The sequence below is a fragment of the Gracilinanus agilis genome, chromosome 2, assembly GCF_016433145.1.
Source record: "Gracilinanus agilis isolate LMUSP501 chromosome 2, AgileGrace, whole genome shotgun sequence".
Classification (NCBI taxonomy): domain Eukaryota; kingdom Metazoa; phylum Chordata; class Mammalia; order Didelphimorphia; family Didelphidae; genus Gracilinanus; species Gracilinanus agilis.
This window is the reverse complement of record NC_058131.1, coordinates 646,834,971-646,844,342: the sequence shown is the minus strand read 5'-3', so window position 1 is coordinate 646,844,342 and position 9,372 is coordinate 646,834,971.

The following is a 9,372-nucleotide window of genomic DNA, read 5'->3' as shown; positions in this document are numbered from 1 at the left end:
TTTCGATGCTCATTAAATACATCACCATCCTTGATACCAACACCTGAGTTTTATTTTCCTCAACAATAATATTCTGTCAATCTGATCCCAAAAAGTGTACAGTATTTTGCTCCTACCCGAACTCAAAATCCAGCTTTTCTTTGAACAGAATGAACAAGACACTCTCTTTTGCTGACATTTCAAGGACCAAGTGTTTTCCTTTACATGTTGCTGAATTATTTTCAATTGTTGATCCCAAGGGATGTTTGATTATTTTGCAGCAAGATCAAGATTTCAGTTGGAAGGAGAAGCTAGACATCCAAGTGACCCCAGTGGATACACTCTGCCTCCCTCACTCTTTGGATGGATATATGATGGATGGATGGATGGATGATGGGAGGGGGTGGATGGGTATAGAGATGGCCTGGCACCTGAGACTGTCCTTCCCTTTCAGAAGGAAATTTATTGAATGGGAGCCAATGTGAACATGTTGGCCTTTCCCCCCTGTCATTTAAATCTAGACCATGTGATACATGACAAGCTTGATAATTGTTGATTTAGATATACTGTACATTAATTTAATTCCCAAAAGCACATCACTATTCTGATTGTAGGGTGTCTAAAAGAACTACTTTTTTGCTTGTTGCTAGGGCATATTGGGAACACAGGAATATAGGACCTTAAAACTGAGAGACAGCTAGATTGCTCAGTGGATTTAGAACCAGGCCTAGAGATGGGAGGTCCTAGGTTTATATCTGGTCTCAGACACTTTCTAGCTGTGTGACCCTAGGCAAGTCACTTAACCCCCATTGCCTAGCCCTTACCACTCTTCTTCCTTGAAGCCAATATACAGTATTGATTCTAAAATGGAAGATAAGAGTGTGTTTTTTTAAAGCTTGAAGAGATTCTCAAGATCATCTAGTCCCACGTTATCATTTTACAGATAAGGAAACTAAGGTACAGAGAGGTAAAGTGACTTGCCCAAGGTCATGTGGCTAATTAGGAGCAAAACTGGGACTACAACTCAGGTCTCCTAACTCTACCCTTTCCACTAAACCATACTGCCTCCCAGAAACCTGTGGTATGCCATAGGTTAGAACGCTGGTTGGATGCCAAAACCAGGAAGGCTTTTGAATTTCTGAAGGTGTGTAGGGAGATCATGGGTCCAAGGGAAGTGGAATGAAGCTATTATATGGTTCTCTGTCTATTAGGGTGGTAGGAGGGAATCATAAATCCCTCTTTGCTTCTTCCTGATTGTCCTTCTATGTATGAATAGAAGACCGAGCCAGCATGGTGCCCTCTTTGTAGCTGCCATGGTGAGAATGTCTGTCATTCTCTTTTGTAGCTTTGTAGCCCTCTTTGGACTGCCATGGTGAGAATGTCTGTCATGTTGAAAAAGAGATTATTTTCTAGCCTCAGAGGGACCACCCTGTCTCTAAAGTAACCTTGAAGGACAAATGCTCTTCAAGAGACCAGATTTTTCCATCCATGTGATCTAGAGCTCAAAAAAATTGTAAACCAAGTGAGGATGATCATGTGGTGGTCCATGCTAATTGTCTGCAAGTTCCATAGGCAGATCTCGTTAAGAAAAATGGCCTCAACTAAGTTCTCAAGACCAGACTACCAATTTGTGATCTGAATGAACAAGGCTAGGCATTTCTTTAAGAGAAATGCAAAAGCTGAATCTTTAACATTTGTACAGCATCATGATATAGTTTTAGAGGAAGGTTAGTTCTGAATGGCATTTTCTTAAGGCAAATGTGGGCATTATGAGCTAAAAGCTGTGGTATGTTAGCTTTAATGAAGTATTTATGATTAAATAATTTAAAATGATGTTTACATAACCTTAAAGTACCATTAGGTAAGAAGTTGGCTACACATATGTTTCAGACATAGGTTGTTCTCAATAATATTAAAGACAACTCCCATGCCTTTGGGGATTAAACAAAAGTCATTTAAACTATAGTATGTGAAAAAAAGTTAAAGTAATATTTTTAAAATTGGAAAATCCCATCATAAGAAATTAGTCAAACAAAATGATGGCTGGGAGTTTTTTAAAAGTTATACAAAGGTAAAGGGAAATGCATGAAAATATTTTCTTGCTTTAAACAGGAAAAAGCAAAGTAATAATAATATATATATATGTATGTATGTAAGTAAAGGATCAGTAGTCAAAGCCTTAATAAATGTAATGTGAAAATGTTATGCTTGTTGATCACAGTTTTACTGCAGGTCATGCAAAAGCTCTAATAGAACGTTCTGTTGGTTGTTCCTTGTGTTTGCTTTCAAGAAGTTCTATTTGGGTTGTACACCTTGGAACGTTATGCACTTTTACATCACAATACACAGGATGTTCCCAAAGTCTCCATGCAGTGAATTCTTAATAACTGAAAATTGCATGAAGACTTTGGGGACACACTGTAGAGGAGAATCTATCCACCTTGGACTTTTGGACTAGGAGACTAAGCCAACATGTCTGAATTCAATTTTCATCATACATTTCAGTGGTTTCTACTCCAATGTTGTGCTTCCAAGGGTGTTACCCCCATGCCAGCCTCCCATCACAATGGGCAAAGTTGGAACCAAAGACAGCACACAGAGGAGTGATTCAGGTGAATCTCTGCCCAGGAACTTAAGACACTATAGTTTCCAAATAGTAAATGAGGGACAGGATTCAAATCCAGGTCTTCTGAATTAAAAATTATCACTTTTTCAACCATAACAAATTAGAGTAAGATCTCTCTTATTAAGTGTGAAACTCAAGGTTATTTTACATGAGTTTTGAAAACAATGATGAGCTCAGCATATCTTGCTCTCAAAGCAGTCCTTATTCAATATGATTTACATCTGGGATCTCCTTGGCCACCCTCGAAAAAGGGTCATTATCTTCTCTACCACCCATGACCCCTCCCTTGACATTTTGATATGAATTGGAAATTCTCATGTAGACTCACAGAATCACAGAATTTAAGTGTTGGAGAGGTCTTAAAGGCCATTTGATTCAACCCTTTCTCAAAAGGCACCCCAACATGCCTGTTCATTCAGCCTCTGCCTCTCCTTGAAGACCTCTACTAAGGAGAAACCTTTCACTTCCAAGATAACCCATCCCACCTAATTCTTAAAGCCAGACATGTATCCCCCTTATGGTCACATAACATTGACTTCCAAGCTATCCTCTGGACCAGATAGGAACAGCCCTGAGACTAGACTAAATGAATCTTTTCAGCCTGGACTTTCATAAAATCAGATTTCTGGATCAGCCAGAAAAGCAGACCTGATCTTGGTGTGGTCTTGGTTTTGCCTTGACTCTCCTCATGTTCTGCTGGCTCTTCATCAACTGGCTTTGGTGTTGTGTCAGTGAACCCTTGTACATTTACTTTGTTTATACTAAGCCAGTCCTAAGACCCGGCATGCCTTTTGATCTTATTGACTTTTGGAGGAACCAAAGTAGACATGGTGTTATGATCTATCCTAGCAGAAGCAAATAGCCTATGACCAAGTGCAAGGCTAGGCAAAGAAAACAACTTAATGAGTGGAATTCTACAATCAGAGAGGAAGTGGGGATATGGCCATGATTTACCAATTGCAAGACTTCTCTGTGCTGAGATTATTAAGCTTCTTATTTCTTCTGGTGTATCACCTATTCATGGACACAAGTGGTATATTCTTATTCATTGCAAAAGTTTTTAGTGAGGTTTATTGAGAAGATGACTATATTTGAAATAATTTTAAAATTTTACATTATAGATAAATTTGGTGTTATATGAATACTAAAATTCTATAAATTCTATGATAATCCCAATGCCTAAATATTTTCTTTTCTTAAAAAAAGTTTAAAAGCATCTATTTAACCCCAGAAAATGTGAGTTTTTTTGTTTTATATGAATGTTTAATATGATGAGTCAGTTTTGAAAACACAAGATAGGAAGGTGCAGAGGAATTAAAAATATCTATTGAAGAATAATTGACTCATCAAAGAATGCGACTGTATCATATGTCAGGAATTCAGTTTTAAAAAGCTTTTATTAAGTGCAAGGCATTGTACCTTGGACAAAAAGTTCTTGCCCCCAGTGAAGAAAAGATACACAAACAAAATCTTAAAAATACAAAGTAAATACAAAATAATTTTTTGGTATGAAGAACATAACTCAGAGCGGGTGGCATGGTCAGGAGAGGCCTTAGGTAGGATGTATCACCCGAGTCAAACCTTCAGAGGAGCAAGAGGTTAACTACATGAAGGTGAGATGAGAAGGGAGAATATTCATGGAATGAGGTTTTGGGGAAAACAGCCAGAGAAGAGAAGAAGGGAAAAAACAAGGATGACACATTAGTTCCCTTCAGTTTGTCATCTCTTTGGTCATAGCACACTCCAACCCTCATGAGAACTAGGAGTAGTGGAGATTATTAAGAGGGGAGAATCTCTCTATCTCTTTCCTTTGATAGAGGGTCATTTTTCTAGAGAATTAAATTGTTTCGTATTTGCATAGAAATAGAAGTTCAGAAAGACCAGAGACAGCTTTCAAAATTGTCATTCCTTTTGACCTGGTAAGGCTGCAAGATCTCAGAATGCAGTTTTGGAAAAAGTAATTACTGTTAATGCCGCTGCCATATTTCCAGACATTTGTGAGGTCATTGTGGATATCCAGACATTGTCAGCTTTCAAGTTATCTGGATAAATTCTGAAGAAGTCTTCCATGAGCACTATGGTTTTATGGGCTGCCCATTCAACCTATTTTTGTGAGTATTAAGACATAAGAATGATCGTGTTTTCACATTGATTTCAAGATTGAGCCCTTTAACACATGAAGACAAATTTGTGTTATTTGTATTCACAACCTCCTAGTTAGCTGGTTTCCTGCCATTTTCAAGCTGCTATTGTAAATTCCCTAAGCCTCTCACAAGTCTGGTCCACCCTTTCTTCTGTGCCCACAGGATACCTTTCTATAGCGATCCATCAGTGTTTAGTCTCCACTCTCCAGGGTTCTGAGAAAATGTGTTTTATGCTTGGATGTAAAGTTTCATTTTAGTTATCACTCTTTCATCATCCCGAATCTTAGATTATGATTTGTTATAAATCTAAAAGGTTGCAGTTTTATAGTGGCCCCAGTCTAGGACACCTAAAATGGTCTTACCTAGTACAGATTTTTATGGCTGGTGGATATAAATGATGTTGAACTTTGATTTCCTTTCATAGGCTTCTTTTTTAAATAACATTTATTTAATAACTATTATATGCCGGGCACTTTGTGAAGCACTTTATAAATATCTCATTTGAATCCTCACAATAACCCTGAGAGGTAAGTACTTATATCATCCTCATTTCACAATTAAAGAAACTGAGACAAACAGAGGTTAAAGTGAATTGCCCAGGGTCACAGAAGTGTCTGCAACTGGATTTGAACTTAGGTCTTTCTGAATCTAGGCCTAGAACTCTATCTTTCATTGTGGTTTTATGTGACTCTTGATATTTGATATTAAAAAGAATATGATGATATACATTGTGTTCATTCCACATATGAAAGGGTGGGATGACACATGCTGAGTACTGAGTGCCCTGAATATAGAATTGCCCAAGATGGGGCAAGATTGATTAGTTGGCCAATCAGTCAATGACTGGGCACTTACTGTGCCAGTATGTACTAAATGCAGGGATATAAAGAAGGGAAAGGCAAAAATAAGGTCCCTCAAGGAAATCACATCCTAATAGGGGAGATAAAAAAGTTTAAGTCAACAAGTCAAGTCAATGAGAATTTTTTTGAGTACCTTGTATGTGCCAGGGACTATGCTAAGATGGAATATATATATACACATATGAATACAACCTTAGAAAATGTTGGGTATTGGGGGAGGAAGTGGGATAGAAGAGGGAAAGTCCTCCTATAGGAGAGAAGATTTGAGCTGTGTCTTGAAGGAAGTCAAGAGCCAGAATTTAGGAGAAAGAGCATTCCAGGCAGAAGGGACATCCAATGTAAAAGGATTACGGAAAAACTTATCAGGTAAGTTTTTAAAGATTCCCTTTTAAACATTTTGGAGGTCCTCCAATCATCTTCACAAAAACAAGTGAGGAAATGGATGGCCTTCATTATTATTAACAGGTCTATTTGGTGTCTTGGGCCACATTGTCATTTGTTGTTCAATTATTTCAGTTGCGTGCAACTCTTTGTGACCCCATTTGAGGTTTTCTTGGCAAAGAAAGTAGTGTGGATTGCTCCTTCCTTCTCCTGCTCTTTTGACAGATGAGGAATCTGAGATAAAAAGGGTTAAGTGATTTCCCCAGGATCACCCAGCTACAAAGTTGTCTGAGGCCAGATTTGAACTCAGGAAGATGAATCTTACTGACTTGAAATCTGGTGACACCTAGCTGCCCAGAGTGTCATTGCAATATGCCTACAGGTGGCAGCCCAGCCAGAGATAGCAGGGAGGTGGGGAATATTAAGGACTTCTTTATAGCCTTTCACCACATAGCTCCAAGCCTATATTTTCAGGCTAGTTGCATGTTACTTCCCCTCACACTCTCCATTCCCCATCAAGGTGACCACCTACTTGCTATTCCTTGGTCATGATAACCCATTTCCCATCTCTGTGTCTTTGCACAGTATGTTCTCTATGTTTGGATGCTTTCTTTTCTTCTGCCTCTTGGTACCCCTGGCTCCCTTTAAGACTCAACTCAAGTGTTAACTCCTACAAGAAGTTTTTCCCCCAAGTTCCCCCAATTATTGGTTCTCTTCATTTGCTTTCCATTTATTTTGTACATAACCTTTGGACATATATTCCCCTAGTTAAATATAAGCTCCTTGAGGATAGACCATTCTGTCTCTGGCTTTCCAGTGCCTAGAAAGATGCCTGCTTAAAGTGTAGTGCCTTAATAAATGTTCATTGAATTGAATTTTATCCTGTACTCACTGATCCTACCAAAAAAAATTAATGTTCCAAGAATATCATTAATATCAGACATGACCAATTAAGTTAAATCCATTAGCAAAGGTTCCTATTTGCAAAAGAATGGAAAAAATCTGTAGAAAAGCTAATGCTTAAAGACACAAGAAACTTGGATGCTGGCATTTGACTATAATTCTGGCTCCTCTTCTACTTCAATAGACTAGAAATATCGATAAACATTCTTAAGATCTTCTTGTGTTAATATGTCATTTGTCTTAAGATTGAACCAAAGATTTGCATGCTGATGACCAAAGGATTCAATGAAAGATTTCTTGCCCTCAAGAAGCTTACATTCTACTGGAGGGATGTAATATGCATATAAATAAATAGAGATGCTATAGAGTAATGGATAGAGAACCAACCTCAGAATCAGTGTAACTTCAGTTTTAATATTACCTCTGACCACATACTGTAATAATTGGATTAAGTCTACACTGCCCATCTTTAGATTTAATCACCAAAGGTGAGAGCACCTTCCAATTCTGGGAGGTCCTAACCCACGTGTGCTAGAGTGAGTAACGAATCAGAATCAACAGACTGCCCCCTATGCTTTCTATGAGAAAGCGTCTATTGTGATTGGTCACGCAGGCTAAGGGAAGGCACTGGAAGTTATATATATATATATATATATGACCCCTTCCAAAGAGGAAGAGGAGAGAGGCTGTGACTGGTGTGGTGAAGGAAACTTGAGGGAACTTACTTTGCTGGTTCATGACCGAGACTGTTCCACGTGGTGAGTTTAAAGACTGAATCTTCCTGAACTTCTATTGGGAAACTTCCTTTTATAGACTCTGTGAGTGGAGTTTGCTCTATTCACCTCTGGTCCTCAGGCCCTTTAATCCTTGGATGAGGGTTAAGATCTAGCTAGACTAATCAGTGAGATAGATTCATATTTTCTTCCTCTCTCTCTTCTCATGTAAATAAATTTCCATAAAAGTCAATTTTGATTTGAGATTATTCTTAATTGAGGATTGATAATCCTCTGGTGACCACCTTTTAATATATTGAACCCATAAAACCCCCTTTTCAGCCCTTACAATACTGTCTATGTGACCCTGGATAAGTCACTTAAATCCTTTAGTGTTTCAAATAGCTCTTTCTAGGATTATAAAATTGCAGAGCAGCTGCAATTCTGCATTGATATTAAGAGATCTCTACAATGTTGCAATCACAGATCTGGATCAAACCCAGAAAAAATAATAACATGAATATAGTAGCTATCTGATATAGAAGAAAACGTTTACTAGGGGAAATTAGGGAAGGTTTCAAGAAAGTAGTGACTGAAGTGAGCCTTGAAGGAAGTGAAATAGAAATAGAGAGGAAGTAGAAGAAGTACATTTCAAGTCCAGGGGATAGCTTGGGCTAATGTGCAGAGGTAAACGATGGAAAGTTGAATTAGGGGAACAGATAGTAGTTTAATTTTGCTGGGATATAGAACATGTAAAGGAAAATAAAAGGACATAAGGCTGGAAAGGGAGGTTGCAGTCAGATTTGGGAGGAATTGATATCTTATCCTAGACATAGTAGAGAACCCCTGAAATTTTTTGAACAAGAGAATGATATTATCAGAACTCTGTTTTGGGAAGATTATTTTGGCAGTACACACACACACACACATACACACACACACACACACACACACACACATATATATATAATTCCTTCAAATGATATGCATATCATTTGAAAGAATGAAATGATCACATAAATGTTTTGTTTTCAAGGAGGCAAGATACCTGACAGGACTTTGGTAGCTAGGTGGCAAAGTAGATAGTATGCCAAGTCTGGAGTAAGGAAGACCTGAGTTCAAATCCAGCTTCAGACACTAGCTGTATGAGGATGAACAAACTTGTTTGCCTCCATTTCCTTATCTGTAGAATGAACTGGAGAAGGGCATGGCAAACTATTCCAGTGTCTTTGCTGTGAAAACCCCAAAAGGGGTCATGAAGAGTTTGGTATGACTGAAAATGTCTAAACAACAATAATCAGAGGATATCTTGGCATAAACATAGGCAATGGGGAGGAGTCAAGAGATAGAGGCAAAAGGTGAGAGGAAGAGAATTATATATGGGACAAGCCCCACAGGGATATGAGAAGAGATGTGATTGAGAAAATAAATAAAGGGTTCTTGGCAAGAAGAGCCTCAGAGACTAATGTAATGTAATGTTCCTCAGAGACTAATGTAAAGAAGGAAAGGATATTGAAGCTCTAAATAGGATGAAGTGTAGAATATAGAAGATGAGGGAACTCAGGATGGAGTCTCATTTTTCTTAGTAAAGTAGGACTTACCAAATTGTGAGGTTTTCCAAAAAGAATTTTTTTTTGAGGAGAGGCTTGAGCTATAGGATTTGGATCTGGGATTCTATCAGTGACTGGAATTCACAGTGAGGGAACTTCCCCACCAGTGCAGATCAACAACTCAATTTAGATTTAAGAGTCTTAGACAGTTTCCTG